The sequence below is a fragment of the Sander vitreus genome, chromosome 14 (assembly GCF_031162955.1).
Source record: "Sander vitreus isolate 19-12246 chromosome 14, sanVit1, whole genome shotgun sequence".
In the NCBI taxonomy this organism is placed as follows: domain Eukaryota; kingdom Metazoa; phylum Chordata; class Actinopteri; order Perciformes; family Percidae; genus Sander; species Sander vitreus.
In genome coordinates this window covers 27,786,677-27,808,825 of record NC_135868.1, presented here as the reverse complement: position 1 = coordinate 27,808,825, position 22,149 = coordinate 27,786,677, and the positions used below count along the sequence as shown (strand labels likewise).

The 22,149-nt window shown below is 41.7% G+C and overlaps 1 protein-coding gene across 1 annotated transcript in view; it reads left to right on the top strand.

The window, feature by feature from the left end:
* LOC144529117 (retinoic acid receptor beta-like) overlaps positions 1-22,149 on the top strand; it is a 314,488-nt gene that overhangs the window by 164,653 nt on the left and 127,686 nt on the right. The window lies entirely within an intron of this gene.

Sequence of the window (22,149 nt, the reverse complement as noted above, 5' to 3'; positions counted from 1 at the left end):
TAATGTCACTGATTATACAGTAGGCCCCACTGGACTTTTCAGAATTTGAAATTGAAATTGTATTTGGATTTTTGGGCCAAGGAACATGTTCAGTTCAACAACTAAAACAAAAGTGCTGTGAAAGGGGCAGCCTCTAGCTCACCTAGTAAGAGCGTTCGCCCCATGTTAGCTGAGTCCCGCCCGCTGCTGCATGTCATCCCCCATCTCTCTCCCCCTTTTCGGTCTATCCATGTCAATAAAGGGAAAATGCCCCAAAAAATAAAAATAAAAACAAAAGTGGCGTTGCGTTCTCACTTTTTATTCCGTGTTTTGGGGGGGAAATCTGCGTGCATATGGTGACACAAAAGTGTGTGAAATTTGATGTAGTATGCACACCAGGTGGCTAGGTGGTAGTGTGAAGCACTGCCACACAACACCACCAAATCTGCGCGCCTGCGTAAACCTTCCTTCTACTTCTCTCCCTTGTAGCGCGAAGCTGACAATTTTGTCTGGACAGACGAGGAGGAGTTATTGCTCCAAACAATGCACACACATGACACACACGCGGCACACACACACACACACACACTAGCCCAGTCTCATGGCAGTTCGTGAAATGGTTACGTTATTGAATCTATTGATTCGTGAACAGGACACGATTATGTCGTTTTTTTTGTGTGGTGATTACGAATTTTAATTTAATGTATGATGAGAAGCATATTTCGTGATCACAGCAAGACAACGGTAGGGAGCAGTATGAAAAGCAGAAAATCTGCTTAGGGAAGCTGGTCGGGGTGGTGGATGGGTCAAACAACACAGGACTTTCACCCCGGAGACCGGGGATCGCGTCCGGCGTGTTGCAGTTCTTTTCCGCGTTATTCTCTTCCTAACCACAACCGTCCCGTTGTTGTCGGCGTCTCCTGCGTGTGACGGGTTTCCCAGTTCTTCTTTTCCTAACCTCAACCGCCCCGTTGTTGTGGTGTTTCATGTCCCCGTTCTCGCCTGCCACAGAGACGGTGGAGCATGTCCCTGCTCCCAGGGATCGTGTCCCCGTGAGGCGGTCCCGTTGTTGTTGCCGGCGTGTGGCGTTTATTTTCCCCGTTGTGGCTGCGTGTGGTGGTCCGCCCTGTTGTTGTCGCCGGCGTGTGGCGTTTATTTTCCCCGTTGTGGCGTTTAATTTCCCCGTTGTTGCGTCCCCCAGAGCAGCCCAGTGTCATGGCAGTTCGTGAAATTGTAACGTTCGAAAATCGTGACCTGTACACCAAATAAATGAGAAAATCGTGACCTGTACACGAATCAATAAATCAAAATAACGTGACCATTTCACGAACTGGCGTGAGACCGGGTTGCACACACACACACGAACATGAAATGATCTGCCAAAGTTAAGAAGGGTTCACCCAAAGAATAAAAGATCATTCGCTTGGGACCATCAATAGCCATGATTTCACGACAAACTTATTATATATATATATATATATATTATATATATATATATATATATATATAATATATATATAACACTGTATGTTAATATATTTTACTTTGAAGACAGACCAACAAATGAAGGAAATTGAGCCATTGACCAATTTCAAACCATCTCAATGACCTGACCTTGACTGTTGAGGCGTTTTTGAGATTTGTGAAATACTTTACGAAGAGTGAGTCTTCCCTGGTTGCCTGGCAACCTCACAGTAATGGCAAGACTCCAGAAAGTCTCGTCACAACATTTTCGCTTTCCTGTTTTTGTACAGATTAAACAAACGAGATATCGCTAGTCGACATTCTGGCGGAAGAATTCATTTAAAAAATTTGGACAGAATGGGTGTCTGCACCCCACGTACCAAGGCTCAGTCCTTACCACAGCAGCCGCATGTTCGGTTCCGACCTGCAGCCCTTTGCTGCGTGTCATTCCCCATCTGCCTCCCCTTTCTGTCATAAGCTGTCCTGGCAATACAACCCGTTCTCACTCCTAACTTGTAAAATTCTGACGCGTGGTCCGTGTCTCTCAGCGTCAGACACCGACGCAAAAATCACTCTTCAGCGTCTGTATGGAACACACCGCGCAGAGCAGCAGCTTGATCAGCAGCAAGATGAAGTAGTATTAAGAGCGACAACGGTAGTAGTAGTAGTATGGAAGACCGAAAATCTGCATAAGTAGGTTGGTTGGGGTGGTGGATGGGTCAAATAACACAGGACTTTCACCCAGGAGACCGGGGTTCATGTCCCGTTTTTGTCCCACGTGTCACTGAAACGTACATTTTGTAACCCCACCCACCATAATTTCCTAAACCCAACTGTCCCGTTCTTGTGCTCCATGTCAGTTAAACGTACGTCCCGACCCAGTGTGTCATAAAGTGACACCAAGAGTCCCCACCAAACGCGTCTCAATATGACGGTAAAGGGGACTTTTTGCATCAGTAACAAACGCCAACGGCACCTGACCAATAGTGTTGTTTTTGGCGGCCTGTTTTAGTCTAGTCTTCGTTTCAAGCTGTCATTTTAGTTTTTATTATTTTTAGTCACATTCATACTCTTTGTAGTCTAGTCAAGTTTCAGTCGACTAAACGTACGTTATTTTAGTCAGAATTATCCATGACTATTTTTGTTTTAGTCAACGAACACACTAAAATTTTCTTTTAGCCAAACCCATTTCAAACAAGGTTATATTATTGTTACCTTATAGACTCAAGAATACATCCATTCCAGACACGGAAGACACTCCGATTTGAATTTACAACATGTTTATTTTACCAACCAAACATGTTAGAAGTACACACACATACATTTAAATAACATAAATAAAAACAATAAAATAAATAAAATAGCATCACATGACAATGCCAGAAAAAAATTAATACATTCAAGTTATACCTCCTTGTGGCAAAGAAATCCTGGCTTGTCCATCTTCTTGGTGTGGGACTTGCTTCACTGGTGCTATTTCTGAAATCTAGCACAGGAATAGATACAATGTCAGGACAGATGCAGCAGCTGTAAAATCTAACTGTTGTAAAAAATTAAGTAGCATAAATCCTTGCTATGATTTTTACCATAGTAAATCAACCTCTGAGTGAATGACGTGACTGTCTACATAAAAAAAAGTCTACATAATCAAAACAGAAGTAGTCTAAGCAGTAGTCTCGGGAGGCATGTTAATGCCAATACCATTGTTTATATGTATGTTTTGGTCTAGAATAAGGTATTCAAAGTCATGTTGTTGATGCCAAATTCGGTTCAGTGTGATTGCTATGTGAATGACCAACCCAGTCTCACGGCAGTTCGTGAAATGGTCACGTTATTTAATCTATTGATTCGTGTTCACTGGGACGTTTTTCTCGTTTTTTTTTTGTGGTGGCCAGCACCAAAATGTAAAGTAATGGGAAGCATATTTCGTGAGCACGAATACAGTAGGGAGTAGTATGAAAAGAAAATCCACGTAGGGAGGTTGGTTGGGGTGGGTAAAACAATACAGGACTTTCACCTGGGAGACAGGGGATCGCGTGTGGCGTTTTGTTTCCCCGTTGTTTTCCTAATCACAACCATCCCGTTATTGTTGCGCGTCCCCCGCGGCCGTCTCCTGGCATGTGAGGCATCCTTTCCCCGTTGTGTTTTTCCTAAACCCAACCTCCACCATCCCGTTATTGTCGCGCGTCAAAATAGAAAGTAACATTACGTTAATGTCTTGACTGACCTGTGATTTTGTGGCCGCATTTCTCCCCATCTTTTTCCACAACACATTCCGTTTTCTTTTCCACTTCTATGTAATGAAAGTTTTTCCAAATGTCGTTTCTTCTTTTTCTCCCAAAGACGACTGGCCATTGGTCCCTTTCTCTGTGTCAGACTTAATTTTGTTTGTTGTAGTTTAAGCTACTGCAGCTGCATCTTCTAAATAAACTGCCGCGAGTGGGGCTTGAGGAAGTGACGTCGTCTGCGTCTGCGCAGTGTGACCTGATGCAGCCCCTGAAGCAAGGCCATAGACTGTCAATATTAATGGACAGAGCATTTGTGACATCACCCATTGGTTTGTGGAGATCTGCTATCGAGTTTGCCGTTACAGGCTGGTTACTGGTTGCGGATGTAACGATTTAAGACGAGAGGGAGGAGTGAGGGAGGAGCCCTTACACTCTGCGTTACGTTACACACTTTCACTGGCTATCACATCATAGCCACACCCTAAAACACCCCCTGCTTTATCGCCGATTTTAAAATCAACAAGACCATACTTCAAAACATGAACATCATTTTAGCGATTGAGACCATAAATCATTATGAAAATGTTTACTGAGGTAATAAATCAAGTGAGAAGTGGGTCACTTTCTCATAGACTTCTACAGAAACCAAACTCCTTTTGCAACTGCACGTGTCGCCCTCTGCTGGAATTCAGATGCAGGTTTAAGGCACTTCCTGTCACGCTCAACAGGGAATGGACCCACAATGCACGACTCAGGAGAGTAAAGTTCACAAATGGGTCCAAAACAGAATCCAAGGGCGAGGTCTACAAACAAGCAGAAGTCAGGGAAGGCAGAGGTACAAATTCGCTAGGCTAAGGCAGAGTAAAAACAGGCAACGGGTCAAAAACTTACTAGGAAACAAGAACACTGGAACACAAGGAATACAGGGAAACGCTCAAAAGCTGACTTAGACTTCTCTTTATTGATCCTTTTGGGATGACTCCCGCAAGGAAATTAGATTTCAGCAGCTTACGAAACACTCTTTAAATAAAGAGGTATAAAAAATACAGTATAGAAAAAATACAGTATAAGAATAACAATAACAATAAACTTTTAGCGAAATATTTTTTTACAAACAGTAAAAAAACAAACTACAGATAAATAAAGAAAGCTAAATATATAGGACTGTGTATGGTATTGTGTTATTATACAGTTAATAAATAAATGACATTTTGCATAAATTAGCAGTTAAGAGCAGTTAGAGTGTTCAGGTATGTATGTGAGTATATTATTAATTTATAGCACAGTGAATGAGTAAGTGGCTACCACTCCTTCCCTTCCTTCCTGTTCTGTTTTGTTCTGTCCTCTACCCTATTTCCTCCTCCCCCCGAGTGAGGAGTTGTAGAGTATGATGGCATGAGGGACAAAGGAGTTCTTGAGTCTGTTGGTCCATCATTTGGGAAGGAGCAGCCTTCCACTGAACAGGCTCCTCTGGTTGCTGATGACGGTGTGCAGGGGGTGGCTGGCATTGTCAGTAATGTCCAGCAGTTTGTCCAGTGTCCTCCTTTTTGCCACCGTCACCAGTGAGTCCAGCTTCATGCCGACCACAGAGCCGGCCCGCTTGATCAGTTTATCCAGTCTGGAGGTGTCCTTCTTGGATATGCTGCCCCCCCCAGCACACCACAGTGTAGAAGAGGACGCTGGTAACCACAGACTGGTAAAACATCAACAGCAGTTTGCTGCAGATGTTGAAAGTCTTCTTAGGAAGTACAACCTGTTTTCTGTCTTTCTGTACAGGTGGCTAGTGTGTGTTGTCCAGACCAGTTTATTATCAAGCCACAGCCCGAGGTATTTGTATGATTGCACAGCCTCCACCTCAGCTCCCTCTAGCAGGACTGGTCGCGGTCTTAGTCTGGATCTCCCAAAGTCAATGACCAGCTCCTTTGTCTTAGAGGTGTTGAGCTGTAGGCAGTTAGTGTGACACCAGAGAGCAAAATCCCCCACCAGACTCCGATACTCCTTCTCTCTGTCACCCCTGATACACCCAACGATGGCTGTGTCATCAGCGTACTTCTGTATGTGACACAGCTCCGAGTTGTAACAGAAGTCCGAGGTGTACAGGGTGAAGAGAAGAGGAGCCAGCACTGTGCCCTGGGGGGCTCCAGTGCTGCTTACCACATTGTCAGACGTGGTGTCCTTCAGCCTGACGTACTGTGGCCTGTCAGTGAGGTAATCCTTGATCCAGTCTACCAGATAGGGGTCCACTCCCATCCTGTTCAGTTTGTCCTGAAGTATAGGGGGCCGGATGGTATTGAAGGCACTAGAGAAGTCCAAGAAAAGGATCCTCACTGTGCCGCTTCCCTTATCCAGATGGGAGTGGACTCGGTGTAGCATGTAGAGGATGGCATCCTCCACACCAACGTTTGGCTGGTACACAAACTGCAGCCGGTCCTGGGCGTGTTGTACCTGAGGTCTGAGGAGGCTGAGGAAGAGCCGGTCCAACGTCTTCATCAGGTGTGAAGTGAGTGCTACCAGTCGGAAGTCGTTCAGCTGGCTGGGCCTGTTGTTCTTGGGAACCGGAACGATGCAGGATGTCTTCCAGAGGGTGGGCACTCTCCCTAGTTGTTGGATGGTTGAAGATCCGTTGTGGTGGTTCCCCCAGTTCTGCAGCGCAGGTCTTTAGTAGTCTCGGACACACTTTATCCGGGCCTGCTGCCGGACACAAAGGAACAGACAATCTCGCACTGGGGTAAGGGGAAAACTGAACAAACGTGACACTTCCGCATTTGCAGCACTTCGCCGAACCGGATGCATTGTCCATTTACAGTCAATGAGCGAGACACAGGAAACAGAAATACTGCAAAATAATAATAATAATAATAATAATAATAATAATAATAATGCGACTAAACAAGACGAGATAACGTTATAACATTTCGTCTCGTCTCATTTTGGTCAACAAAAATGAAGAGACATTTTAGCATAGTTTTTATTTTGTAAACCACATTTAGTCTCGTTTTTATTTGTCAACAATATTATACATTTAATTATAATCATCATCACATGACCAGCATTTACGTTGCGTCTCGTCTCGTTTTCGTCACGTGATAAATGTTCATTGACAACGATATTTCGTCATAATTTTCGTTGACAAAAGCAACACTACTGACCAATGTCGCTTTTTTAAGGGATGGGAGTGAGAATGTGTTGGCCAATAAAGGCCTAAAGTGCCAAAATAATAACAAAAAAACTTTGGACAGAGAAAGGTTAGCTACCCCCCTTCCTGTCTATATGCTGTGCTAAGCTAATAGCCTACCAGCTCTACCTTAATATTTAACGTACAGACAGAAAAGTGGTATTAATTGCCCTACAATAGAGGCATATTCTGCAGTCAGATGTGAGACAGGAGTGGATAGTATAAATATGTTCCCTTGAATTAAATATGATAACACACTCCCTAGTTAGCAAGAGTCATACAGTTTCAAAAAGTCACGGTTTCAAAAACACCAAAGTTTTCCGTCCTGCGGTATAAGCTGTTTTTCTGTCTTCAAGGACAGGAAGTGCAGTTTAGAAACCTCTCTTCCTGCCAGTGTGCAGTGTGTTTACCCAGACATTTCAAAAAAATAAATTTTAAAGCTATAATTGCAATACCGTGAAACCGTAATATTTTTGATAATGGTTATCATGCCCAGTTATACGTCACCAAGCTTCCAGCATCACCTATTTCGTGAGACACTAATTCATTTCACTGTGGCTTTCTTTTGTGATTTACAATGCACCAAAGCCAAGATAAGCAAGAACTGCCATTACACCGTCTAGCTTCATAGTTTTGCTCTGCATATGTATGCACTATCTCACTCTTTTTGATTGTATTAACCACCTTACAAATAGTTCGACCCCACAGAGTTTGATTGTGCGTATCCAATAATCTTCTGATTATATCCATCGTGAAGTCACAATGTGTTTATAATGATTCTTGTTATGACTCAGGACTATGAGAAGCATTCTCTCTAAAGCGCTGGGTCACCTTTCATGCTAATTTCAATGGGCTTTTCTCAATCATAGTTTACACCGTTTTATGTCAGTGTAGTAGTTTAGTGAGGTGGAAATAGCTGTCCATAAGAGATCAACTGACAGCATTGAGTCTGTGTTTTTATTATGGTTGAAATGTATTGTTGTCTGAGCCGTATGCAGAGCGAGAAGGAAGAGGACACATAGAGCTCCCCTCGGGGTCAGGGGGTCACACGGAGCTGGTGAATGGCAGAACTGGAACTGATTTCCTGTTGTTATCAGACGGCAACTAAACCAAACACAGACACAATCAGTGGACAGAGTCTCCTGACACTTAGTGAAGTATATTCTGATTTCAGCTGGACTGTTAAAGGTACCTTATGAAGTTTTAGTAGCGCTATGGAGCAAATCTGTGATTCTTGCTGCCAGTTTCATGTATTCTACTGACTGCAGTTTGTGGTGGTAACCCAACATAAAATCTAGCAATGCACCACAATATAAATGGGGAGACAATGCAAATAAGATGCTGATCATGCAGAGTTCCTCTGAATGGTTTAACAAAAGAGTATTTGCACAGTACTTTTTTTTTTTTAAACCCACATATTTTTTTGGTTTATTTACATTAAAAAAAGTATTCAGTCTCAATCAGTTTTTCCGTAAAAAGTAAAAGATCAAAGACTCCCTTTTGGAGCCAGCCTAGAGTGGCCACTCGATGAACTGCAGTTTTTGGCACTTTCGTGTTGGCTTCATTTTTCAGCACTGAGGGTTGCCGCTTGGATTGAAAGCAAAAGAACAATCTATTAAGTGGACCTTGAGTTTAAGATTATTCTGTCACTTTAATTATGGTGTTTGACCCAATTTATCATAATAGAAAAGTTTCCCTGAAAGTAAACGTCCTATTAAAATACTATTAATCAAATCATGTATTTGTCAATCAATGTATTTGTCATGTGAAATCATATAGAAACACAATTTCAGTGACATGTTATCTATGTTTTTTTCTCATTCTTTATTTTATAACACACATTAATTAACTTTTCTGTAAATGGGCCAGTGTTAGCTAGCCGGCTAATTTTCAACTATAGTCCTTTGGCCAGATGATTTTAGACCAGAGCAACAGGAAACAGCAAGATATTAGTACAGATTAAACTATACAGACAGACGTCAACAAGACATTAGTACAGGTTAAACTATACAGACAGAAGTCAACAAGACACCATACAGACAGCTAGAGCAACAAATAAGCTTTCTCAGTTAGCCATGCAGAGCTACAGGAACATTAGCACAGTTACACATCAACAGTATACCCCTTCAGTATAAGAAGCCATGCAAGCATCAAAACACAGCCAAGCCACACAGACCCGAGCCATCTTCTTGCACCGTTCAACCATGCAAAGCAGTAACAAGCAGTAATAAAAAGATTCTTTTCAACTGGCTAGCTGCTTTAAGCCACAATGTATGTGTGCCACAATGTAGCAATGTATTTGTTATCTCAAAAATCCATACATTAACCAGAAAATTATACATTTATATATTTCAGCCCAGTTAGTCACACCCCACTCGACCTCTACATTCTCACTTTCCTCAGACTCTCATGTCTTTGTAATAAAACAACAACATATACTCCTTTTACAAACGTTTGGGTGACGTAGTGAGGATATGTAGTCCTGATGTTCTGCATCTTTATTTATTCTTTATTTTTAACTTAATACATACTGTGTAAATATACTTATATTGTTTGTACCTATACTTATATTGTTTAATATTCAATCTAAAGAATGTGTGACGTGCACCAACAACACCAAAACAAATTCCTTGTATGTGTTAAAAAACGTACTTGGCAATAAAACCCTTTCTGATTCTGATTCTGATGCAACAGTATATTTTGTGAAAAAACACACAAAAGAGTGAAAGGATGACAAATTGTATTTTCAGCCCTATGGGTTTGCATGGTTTGTGATTTTCAGAATAAAATGTGTTTTCTGTGGCTCTCCAGACTCACAGCCCTATTGTGGCTCACAGCTTTGTTCAGTCTGCCTACAGAGGAGGAAAAGCTCTTCCAATGAGCCAGTCGGACCGAAATAATACAGCACCTTATATAGAGATGTTTATTTCTTGTGTATTTTTACTTGACCGTGTCAAACTCAAGGACTGCGGGCCGAACCTGGCCCCTCACAAATTTTGATCGGCCCCACATATCAATAAAGGTTCACGATAAATTTTGACCCGTTTAGTTTTGCGCCAAACCAAAAAGACGGTTTTACTGGTTTTCAAACTGTAATTACGCTCAGAGCAGAATTTGGTAGCCTGCTTTTAAAAAATTTGTTATTTTAGTTCATTTTGTTATTTTCCAGTTTGTCCCTTATTTGATATGAGTGCTCCATTTCCAATGTTCTTTTTTTTTTGACACGGTCCGTTTTTTGTTTTTTTTGGTTTAGTTAAGTTTAGTTTATTTGTTTCACAGAACATAAAAAAACTAATTACATTGAAGAAATACAAAAATAGAAACCTGTAACGGCTTCTATAAAAACCACAACCAAAGTACATACACTAATGTAGACATAAAAAAAATCTAAAATACATTTTAAGTGTTTGTGTTCAAGAAATTTATAAAATAATTAATAAAAAGTAGGGCTGTCAATCAATGTTTAGATGTTTTAGATAGTAGTATCGAAAAATGTTAATTACATAATTTTTGCCAAAAAGAAGGGTACTAAACAACAGTCGGCAACATTAAAGAGTTGTTTTTCCGACAACGGCAGCTGCACATTGCATCCCAGTGTTGAATCCTCTACAGTAAAATACAGTCCCACTTTACACCGTTTAGCATTAGCTGTCAGCATTGTAACCTTGTTTAATCCAGCTACTAGCTAGCGGTAGGCTAACGTTAGCTGCTGCAATGTTTCTGTGTCCTGTAACGTCTGTTTCAGAGCATCCGAGACAAGCGCAGATATATCAGTGGCACCGAAATGAGGCGCCGAAATCTGCGTTGCTGTTCAGTCTGGTAGATGCAGGACATGAAGGCACCTGTGCCATATTAGCACCGGATTTTGGTACCCAACCCTATTCAGGAAGAAGATTTTTATAAGTAAATGTTCCAATTAATGATCCAGGCAGCGCATTCTCGTCTCCCTCCTTCATTTTACAGTGGAATGGTGGCTAGAACGGCTCTGGGTCAAAGTTCAATATGGAATGGATTAATCTGCGTTATTTTTTTATGTTTATGTTATGTTTTATGTGTTATTTTGACAGCCCTAATAAAAAGAAATAAATGTAGAGAAACAGAATTGCCATATTTACAGTAAAAGCAACAGTTTTCCAAGAGTTATCTTGTTTTCCCTCCAAAATCACAGAGTTAAGACAGCAGGGCATTTTGTACGTCTATTTTTAGACATAGAAAATGACAGAGGAATCCATTAAATGTACATTTTCATTCCACAAAATAACTCAATTTGATGGAGAACTGACCGTGTTTGTACAAAAATCCCTCATTGGGTAACTATGAAAATGTGAACTGCACAATTGGTTTAAAAAAAAAAAAATGCTTTAAATGATCCACTGATGGATAGTTCCACTTTAAAGTGCTCATATTATGCTTTTTGGCTTTTTCCTTTTCCTTTATAGTGTTAGGGTTAGGGTTACGATATCTTTTGTGCATGTTATAGGTTTACAAAGTGAAAAAGCCCAAAGTCCACCCAAAAGGGATTTACCATCTCCAACAGAAAACACTGTTCACAAACTGATCCAAACAGCTCTATTGTAGTCCAGCCTTTACTTCCATGACGAACGTGCATCACTTTGTAATACACGTTATAATGCTCACCTAGCTGCTAGCATGGCACGCCCTCATACTCTGCTTCTGACTGGCTAGTAGTCCTTACCTAGGTACTGTCAGGGCACGCCCTCATACTCTGCTTCTGACTGGCTAGTAGTCCTTACCTAGGTACTGTCAGGGCACGCCCTCATACTCTGCTTCTGACTGGCTAGTAGTCCTTACCTAGGTACTGAGCATGTGCGACTTCCAACAAAGATGGTAAAGAAGTGAGATGCCTCACTGTAGCTAAAACAGAGCTCAACACACAGGGTGAAAAGAGGAGCTGCAGCAATGTGCAGTACAACAAAAATATGGTGTTTTTTGAAAATGAAACCACATAAACCTATTCTGGTACAACCTCTAAATACAATTATGAACCTGGAAATGAGCATAATATGAGCACTTTAAGTGTAGTGACAATATGAATCAATGTGTTAAACACAACCTGAAAGGAACAAGCTGTTGATCCTCTGCCTGCTCACACCTCTCTGCATATATAAATATATATAACAAATATAAGACACAAATATAAACATTTTTAAACCTTATGTATCTGTGTGCAATTAATCTTTAATGCAATAAAAAATATTCTGAAATGGGAAGGTATTTTAAATCCGTAAATGTTCCACTGTTTAAATGTGAAGAGTTTATGCCAATGACGCAAATCGAAATTAATCCTAATCTTCAATTTCCCTCTGTGTATCACGTTGCCTACACAAAGGCATGATTCCCATGCACTCTTTGGAATTGATACACAACCCGAGTGGAAAATATATTTGCTTCTGCCACGCAGCTTCAATTAAATTACCAATAGGCTAAGTGCAAGTGTAACTAAATATAGCAATTTGAACGGGGTTTGACCCGCAGATGAATTTTGAGCACCAAATTCAGCTCAGCTCATGAATATGATATGAAATGAATGTTTGTTGTGGAGAAGAGACGGGAATTAAAAATGTACCTGAAGCTTCAGATAGGTGGTTAACTTATCCACTTTCTGCTTGTGTTGAAGCTCAGTACAGAGTGAGTATATGTATGTGTGTATGCATGTGCATATGTGCATGTAAGTATATAAATATGCATGTTATGGAGGGATTAAAAGGGCCATAACTAAATAAATGAGTAGACAAATAAATGTTAATCATATAATGACATGTATAAATAAAAGTATAAATGAAGGTATAAATAAATATATACACATACATATAGACATTTGATTATACAATTATGCATTCATTTATGTATTAATTTATTTAGTTATGGCCCTTACTGTAAATCCCTCCATAGCATGTATGTGTATGTATACATGAAAATAAGTGAAGAATGAAATAGTTTTGTACATTACTAAAGTACAAAAATAGAAGAAGAAAAAAGGGTAGGACCTGCAAAGTTTTTTTTAACTTCTTCCTACTCCTATTTGAACATGTGAATGCTTATTTGAATCATTTGCAATCATTTTGAAAAAAAAGATGATTACTGAGGATTTTGTTTCTGTTGGTTTTCTTGCTTGTACTGAAATATACATGTTCTTATTTATCTTTTTTTCCCTCTTTTTTGAACATGTTCAAAATAAAACTAAACTAAACTAAAGCTAGAATAGCAGCCGCTGCATGTGTGTTGTCCTCGAAGCTGTCAGGCTTTGCCCGGCCTTATTAAATGATCAGCTACGCTGTGTATTGTCACAGGCTGGTGAATTTTGGCAGCGTCGGGCCACGAGCTGCGGAGCACTGATGCCAAAAAGCGGCTTATCTTGATGGATGGGTTCATTATCACCTTCTAATTACAGGTGGATTTTCAGGTGGATTCATTACCCGCGCTGACCGGGGTTGTGTGTGTGTGTGTGTGTGTGTGTGTGTCCAAGGGGTTACTGTTACATCGGCTGTACTGCAGGGGGTCAGCTGGTGTGTGTCGGGGGTGGGGGCGGGGGTCCAGAGGTTCCTGTTTCAGCTCTGCTGTAGGCTCTTGTGCAATATTCATGAGCTCGGTGGGGATCAGTGTGCTGTGCACCGCTCGGGCCGCCCTCTCCCTCTCAAACTGCCTTCTTTAAGCTGTGCTCAGACCAAAAAAAGCGATTTGGCGATTTGGCGGTTTGGCGCAGGGTTTTGCAGCGGTGTGGGATTGTCACTTAATAAACGGCCCATTTGTGTGACACATTGTTGTGTTATTTATCCCCGCCCACCCCCAATGTAGCACAAGTAAACGTTATATTTCACAATTGCTGTTTTCCCTTAGATGGTTTATAGATTTCTGACTTGAAGCACTTGAAGGCAGCTTTATTTCACAGGAGAGAGAGAAAGAAAAGAGACGAGCGAGACAGAGCGAGTGCTTTGCTGTTGCAGGAAACATTCAGCTATTACACAAACTCCCGGGCAGTTCAGTGCTTGTGTTTCGTTTTTTACCCTCATATTATGCTTTTTGGCTTTTCCCCTTTCCTTTATTGTGTTATATAAGTTTTCTGTGCACATTATAGGTTTACAAAGTGTAAAAGCCCAAAGTCCCCCCCCAAAGGCACTTACCATCTCCAACAGAAAACACTGTTCACAAACTGCTCCAAACAGCTCTACTGTAGTCCAGCCTTTACTTCCGTGACGAACGGACGTCACTTTGTAACACACGTTATAATGCTCGCCTAGCTGCTAGCACGCCCTCATACTCTGCTTCTGACTGGCTAGTAGTCCTTACCTAGGTACTGTCAGGGCACGCCCTCATACTCTGCTTCTGACTGGCTAGTAGTCCTTACCTAGGTACTGTCAGGGCACGCCCTCATACTCTGCTTCTGACTGGCTAGTAGTCCTTACCTAGGTACTGTCAGGTCACGCCCTCATACTCTGCTTCTGACTGGCTAGTAGTCCTTACCTAGCTACTGAGCATGTGCGACTCCCAACAAAGATGGAACAGAAGTGCGATGTCTCACTCTGTAGCTAAAACAGAGAGCTCAACACACAGGGTGAAAAGAGGAGCTGCAGCAATGTGCAGTACAACAAAAGTATGGTGTTTTTTGAAAATTAAACCATGTTTCCTGTTTTCTGTATGGGACTCTCACACTGCCTCAAACCAGAGCTCAAAACAAACTGACAAGTTTGATCGGAGGTTACATGATTGGCCACCGCAGCGTGACCTTATGTTGCGTTTCTTCAAAAGTTGAGTCGTTCTCAACTTTTCGCCACAGGCCCGCTGCGTTTCTTTTGAGTGCTCTCCCAGCAGCAAACCCCGTCATAGCCTAAATGCACTACCCCTTTTCAAAATGAATGGAAGGACCTACATTTTTGCCTGCCTTACTCCATCAATCACTATGACAAGTGTTAGTGTGTGTCTGGCTTTCAGCACAGACAACTGTGGCTGCTGTATACGTAGCCTACCATATACATGGTGTACATGAGACTGGGCTAGAGACTCAACTTGCAGTTTTTCTTCAAACATACATTTTTGATGCCGGGCTTGAAGTTGATGGTGATATTTCTGGATTGAATTCAGCTGTGATTTTTGGGTGCCCCTGCAAATAAGGTATCATCATTAATAATACATTTTCTAATCAATAGCTACATTTCCCCACTAGTTTTCCTTTCAAATAAGAAAAGATAATGGCAAAAACTATTAACTTTCAAAACAAGTTGTAAACACTACATTGACATATCACCACTTTTTGACGCGCTGGGAGTGGAATGTGTTGGATATGCAGACTACCACTGCTTGCTGCTATGGAGTTATTTTTTTCTCGCGCAGGCACAGAACGTATGTGCTAGTTGGTCATCGGCTGTAGTCTTTGCTGCATGTTCAAGTGCACTTTCTTGTTAACTGTTAAAATGGCACAGTGTGAGAATGGAAACATCGCTCTTGTTGGTTGCTGGTTAAACTGCTCCCAGCTCATGGACATATGCAACATGTGATCAGTGGTCATGAGTAAAAACACATTGGTTATAAAGGGTCACAAGCAAAATACAAAAAATACAAAAAAACAGTAATCTAAACCACTGTACTTAGACAAACCATATAACTACCTTAACCGTGGCTGAAAATCATTCACTGATTCAAACCTCACTAAACACTAGGGAGCATTGTGTAGAGGACGATATAAAGAGGTTTCTGGAAACACTTTCGAGGGCGACTTGGCTCATTCCTTTCATGCAGCATTCCATTTTGTGTCTGGCTTGCTTTATTTATTGTAAAGCTGTGGAAACCTGTGACAGTATATTCCCAGATCTCAGCCATAGAGTATGGGAGTAAAACGATGGTCAATTCTACAAAAACTGGACTCAGATTAAATGGAAAAAACAAGAAGAAATTTCCTTTTAGACGGCATAAGGCAGTGTGTTGAAACATTGAAACACTGACATTACTGAAGCCACTGAGGGAACTCCCATTTCTCAATTCTGAGAAAAGAGAATTCAGATGTTGAATAAGATCAGCGTCAGCCTTGTGTGTCCTCCTAACTATACTCTGAATATATATTACAGTTTTTCTCATTCGCATTGGCACATTTACTAAAACAAAAAACTTGTCAAAACTCTAAGTACAACCCTCACACCACGTGGTACATTCAGCACATCACTCTACGTGACCTGCAAAAGGTGATTACTCAATAAAAATAATCCTGTTTCCATATGGAGATAGTAGTATACAGCTGTTAAAACAATAAAATATTTGACACACTGATATCTGATCGGTACTCTGTATCGGTCGATACGCAAGTTCAGGTATCAGAATCGGTATCGGGAAGCAAAAAATGGAATCGGACCATCTCTATCCCTTAGCAACTCAGCTAACCAGGAATCAATGTCTTTCTTCCTTTTTGTCCAAAATGTATCAACTGAAAACAGCACGGCTCTAAATGTCAGATATGATTCTAAGTCTGCATGCAGACAATGCACACTGATCACGTAATTTATAGATCAAGGATGTTTGTTAGTTAACTAGCATGGCTGATCCATGGCACACGCTATACTTGCTCAATGTATGTACACACCAGCCAACCACAAATACACAAAGGAAGCTTGTACAGAAAAAAGATATACAACAGCAACATTTTCAGGAACTGTTGTGCAAGATGTGCAAGAAAAAAGAAAATATGCTACAAATGTATCGACCTCAAGGGTCATCCAATCTCTCCTCTCTGTCTGGCCACAATATTTTATCGACATCACACCTGATATCCTCCCTTGCAATGCAACGAGGGAAAAACTTTTGGCATGACGCAGCCCCCACCCCCCAACAAGAACCTGCTGTGATATCCTCACCTGTCACCTGTTTGCGTTTGGTTGCTCTAAATTATGAGGAAGTTGTATTGTTCCCCATCTAGCCTACGTCTATTCATCTGAAAACATTTACAACAAAACCATATACCTATATAGTTGCATTTGAGAATAATATGATTCAATAGCAAATGAATGCAAACTATTTTGATCTGCAAGGCTTACAGTGAAACCACACCGGGCATTAAGTGTCGCGTATAGCCCGCGTAGCCTAGTCTCACTTTGCCAGACCCTCCTCCAAAGTGCGCTGAAGGAGAGTCTGGCTAGTCCACACAGCATTCGGGGATGGGAGGAAAACATGCTCTGGTTTAATGGCATTTCTTTAAACCAATCACAATCGTCATTGGCATTGCTAAACTCTGCACAGAGCCGCTGCAAAATAGTCGTGCGAGAGAAAACTCAGATTGGACAGATAGTCTAGCTAGCTGTCTCAATTTACCCTGCAGAGATCTGAGGAGCAGTTAACCACCGAATTTAAAATTCCAACACAAAAAAAGCGGAAGGAAACGGTAAATGCATCCGGCTGAATTTCCTGCAGCACCAGAGCAATCCCGGAAGTGGAACGCAAAGGATATAGACTGATACGTGCCTGATTGCGCGCCTGGCCATTCATACCGGCCGTCACAAAGCGATCCTTCTCCTCTCAGCCTATATGTGGCTGTGTGTGTGTGTGTGTGTGTGTGTGTGTGTGTGTGTGTGTGTGTGTGTGTGTGTGTGTGTCTCACTCTCTCTGTCCGTCCGTCTCTCTCTCCCCGTGTGCCTGATCGCGTCTCGCTGTGAGAAGTCAAGACAGCCAAAATCACCGTGAACCTGTGTTTTATTTTTGTAAAGTATCCGGCTGCACTGTGGTCTTCCTGTATGTGATTACCTGCCTGGCTTGACACATTCGCTCGCGTCTCGCGCAAGAAATAGAGGAGACCCCCGAAACGATCGCTGCAGCGCGCAGGCTGACGCGGCCACTCTGCGCCCAGTATGAGCAGACAGATTGGATAACATGGGCACCAGAATAAAAATAGCTGCACTGCGCCGCTATACGTGACTGGTCTGTTTTCACTGTTTCTCGGTGCATTTTATGCCAAAGCAATGATAAATGACTATAGTCATATAGTCATTCTGTAAAGCACATCTCTTCTCTGCATTAAATGAAGAACATGGAATAGGTCCCGAGGTCCCTGATGGTTATCATGTGTATGTAAAAGAGAGGAAGCTCTAATAGGATCTCTTGTTCAGCATATACATTCTTTATGAGAATACAGTAGCTGTATGTGCTCCACAAATTCAAGGAAAACATCATTTGAATAATTAATGAAGTATTAATGAATGCATCTAAACCAGTGAACACTAACAAGATTCACCTCCCCTCTCCCAAACTCCTTTACTCCCTGAGTAGAGATGTTCCGATACCGATACCATCGGGCTTATCGAAAAAGCCTCCGATACCGCCTAAAATGCTGGTATTGGTCTCGGAAAGTACTGGAGATTATGCACCGATCCGATACCACGTAATTTATACCCGAAGAAAATCTACTTTAAAGTAATTTATTTATGTTCTTTCTCTGTTATGACTGACTGTCAAACTGGATAATAAAATAAAGTTCTGCAGCGTTCAAGGTCTGTAGTTGTTCATGTTTCACAAAAGGTTTAACCTGCCAGCCAGGCCGGCAAAAATGATAGAAATCATATCACATCCATACAGGGATAGTAGTATATAGCTTTTAAAAACATCCAAAATTTTCTTATGTCTTCCTAAAAATTCATAACGCACAGAAACCTTGCACAGAGTCCGATGCGTATTAATTAATCAGTTGCAAAATAATTTCGCAAAAACAATACACAATGTGACGCTGCTGTCTCTCTGCCTCTCTGTCCTCCTCTCCACTGGCAGTAACGTTACCTCTCTGCCTGTCCTCTCTGTCTGCGTCTTCTTGCGTTTGGCACCGCGGCTACCTGAAGGAGTTGCGCTGCCCTCGCTCTCTCTGTTTCCATCACTACACTGTTGCTCTTCTTTTTCTGTCTGCGTTCTCATATTCCCCTCTTCCATCTTGACAGCAGACTGAGTTATGAAATGATACGTTGCACTCTGCAAGCGTCTTTCTGTGCTGCTTTTTGGATAGGCTCATACCTGACTCACACAATGTGAGGTCATTTACTTTTTAATGTCTGAAAATTTCACACGTAAATTTTGGACTCTGTGTGCAAGGACCTTAAGTCTGAAAGAATGCAGAAGGCAGATTTCACCAGTACAGGACAATGAACACTGATCATGAAATGTATGGATCAAGGCTGTTTGTTAGCTAACTAGCATGGGTGATCCGTTATGTGTTGAGTTCTCAGTGAACAGTGTTAAACTGGACAACTGTTTAGCTTCAGATCATATCACTGGGTTCAGCTGGTTAAGCACCAAGTAAGGTGACAAAGTAGGCTATAAGAGCACCAAGGTGCTAGGTTGGGGGGTGGTGGATGGACTTTCACCCAGGAGTGCTCATGTCCTGTTTGAAAATAATTACGTGAGTATTTTTAACTTTACGGAACAAACGGAGCTACGTTCTGCGGCACATGCGTAACAATAAGTAAAGTTACGTCTGATTTTTAACGCAAACCACAATCTTTTTTTTAAACTTAACTGGGTGGTTTTGGTGCCCAAACATAACCAAGTAGTTTTTGTGCCTAAACATGGCCAAACAGCGAGTGTTTCAAACAGTTACGACATGTATAAAGAGGCTGTCTGGCTGTCTAATTACAGTAATATATTCACATATTTATTAATTTATTGATTTACTGTTAGTAACTATTATACTATTAATTTTTTTTTTTTTTTTAGCCTACTATTGGTGCTCTACATGGCCATTTCTTGCTGTAGGAATGGGGCCTCACTGTGTGTAAAAAGCCTCACAGTGCAGACACTTAGAGCTGTAGTATAAGGAAGAGGATTAGGGCCACAAGTGAAAAAATGTACTTGAGTTTTGAGTTTAAAGTTTTCTCAGAATTCTCAGATTAAAGTCAGAATTCTGAGAAAAAGAAGTGTGAATTCTGACTTTAGACTCAGAACATATGGCCCTAATCCTCTTGCTTAGACTTCTTCTTCAGCTTCAAATAAAAAAAAAAAAAGCTTGTTTCCAATTTTGGGTACCGTGGTGTTTTTTGTTAGCCTAGAAATCTAGACGCACCCTAGCGACAAATGCAGCAAATGTAATTTGCAGCCAGGGTCAGTCTAGCAACTTTCCGTTGGCTTGCGAGCTGGAAAAACCAAACTCTGGTCAGGCCAATCACATCGTGTATAGAGTCGGCGGGCGGGCTGAACATAAGGAGGGCAGAGTTGCGACACTTGCAGACACTTAGAGCTGTAGTATAAGGAAGAGGATTAGGGCCACAAGTGAAAAAATGTACTTGAGTTTTGAGTTTAAAGTTTTCTCAGAATTCTCAGATTAAAGTCAGAATTCTGAGAAAAAGAAGTGTGAATTCTGACTTTAGACTCAGAACATATGGCCCTAATCCTCTTGCTTAGACTTCTTCTTCAGCTTCAAATAAAAAAAAAAAAAGCTTGTTTCCAATTTTGGGTACCGTGGTGTTTTTTGTTAGCCTAGAAATCTAGACGCACCCTAGCGACAAATGCAGCAAATGTAATTTGCAGCCAGGGTCAGTCTAGCAACTTTCCGTTGGCTTGCGAGCTGGAAAAACCAAACTCTGGTCAGGCCAATCACATCGTGTATAGAGTCGGCGGGCGGGCTGAACATAAGGAGGGCAGAGTTGCGACAGTTCCGCGTAGAAGATGGCTGCTGTTCCTGGCGAACAGCGGTCTTTTGAATCGGCTTTGGCCGCAACTCTGGAAGACTTGGAGTTAAGCACTGAAGTCATTGTTAACCCTTGTGTTGTCCTCTGGGTCCCGGTGAGTGCAGAGGGAATTTGAAAGACAACCGTTTATCCCGCCCCTCGGATAGAGCCCTGCCAATGGTGAGTTCCCAGACCCAACATCTGGATGTGGGTCTGGCTTGTCCGGCTAGTATTTAGTTTCTTTCCAAGAAAAAGGAAGAAAAAACAAAGATCTTTCTTATGTGTGTGTCACCTGCGTTTCCTTACTCCCATTGCATCTACAACTCAGCCCATACATGAGTTTTCATATGATTATAAAGTCATCCAAATGCCATCATCGCTGCAGCAATCCCATGGACATGCTTTTCACATTTTATTTTTTTTATCAAAATTGGTTTGGTAAAAGGTGTGACAGACAACAAGAACCAAGAAAAAAAATAAACTTCAGGTGAGTTGTAATCTTACTAGTCTATATCCACGACACTCTACTTCCGGGATTGCTCCGTTGCCGGCGGAAAATCCATCGGATTTCACTCATTTAGGCCGGATGTCTGTCCCCTTCCTCTTTCTTTGTGTTGGCCTTCTAAACTCTGGTGGATTTCTGAGGACTATGGTTAACCAACACGGTCTCAGGGCAGTTCGTGTAATTGTCACGTTATTTTTAATCTATTGATTTGTGTACAATAACACGTTTATCTCTTTTTTTTCCGTGGTGGCCAGCACGGAATGGGAACCATTTATACAGAGGTGGGGTTTAGGAAAAAAACAATGGGGAAAGGAGGCCTCACACGCAAGGAGACGGACGCGGGGTACGCGCGACAATAACGGGATGGCGGAGGTTGGGTTTAGGAAAAACACAACGGGGAAAGGACGCCTCGCGCGCCGGGAGGCGGCTGCTGGGCACGTGCGACAATAACGGGACGGTTGTGATTAAGAAGACAACGGGGAAGGACACCTCACACGCCGAGAGACGGCCGCGGGGGATTGTTTGACCCATTCACCACCCCAACCAACCTCCCTAAGCGGATTTTCGGCTTTTCATACTACTCCCTACCGTATTTGTGCTGTGATCACGAAATATGCTTCCCATTGAAATACATTACTTTACATTTTTGTGCTGGCCACCACGAGAAAAACGTCCCCGTGAACACGAATCAATAGATTAAATAATGTGACCATTTCACAAACTGCCGTGAGACTGGGCTGGGTTAACTGCTCCTCAGATCTCTGCAGGGTAAATCCAGACAGCTAGCTAGACTATCTGTCCAATCTGAGTTTTTTGTTGCACGACTAAAACTACTTTTAAACCTACACATGTTCCACCTTACCGAGACTATTTTCTCCGGTGCTTAGCACCGCCCAAGACGATTGTGATTGGTTTAAAGAAATGCCAATAAACCAGAGCAGGTTTTCCTCCCATCCCAGAATGCTGTGTGGACTAGCCAGACTATAATCTTACAAACCTTGTAGATCTTGATTCTGTCTTTTGTGTCATTTTAGCGATGAGCAAAAGCCAAACAGGATGCTTCAGAAATGTCCAAATAAAGTTTCCATCAGTTAATAAACATTCAGAAGTGATTTACTTTAGAATGACACTAACAGACTTTAATTTATTGAT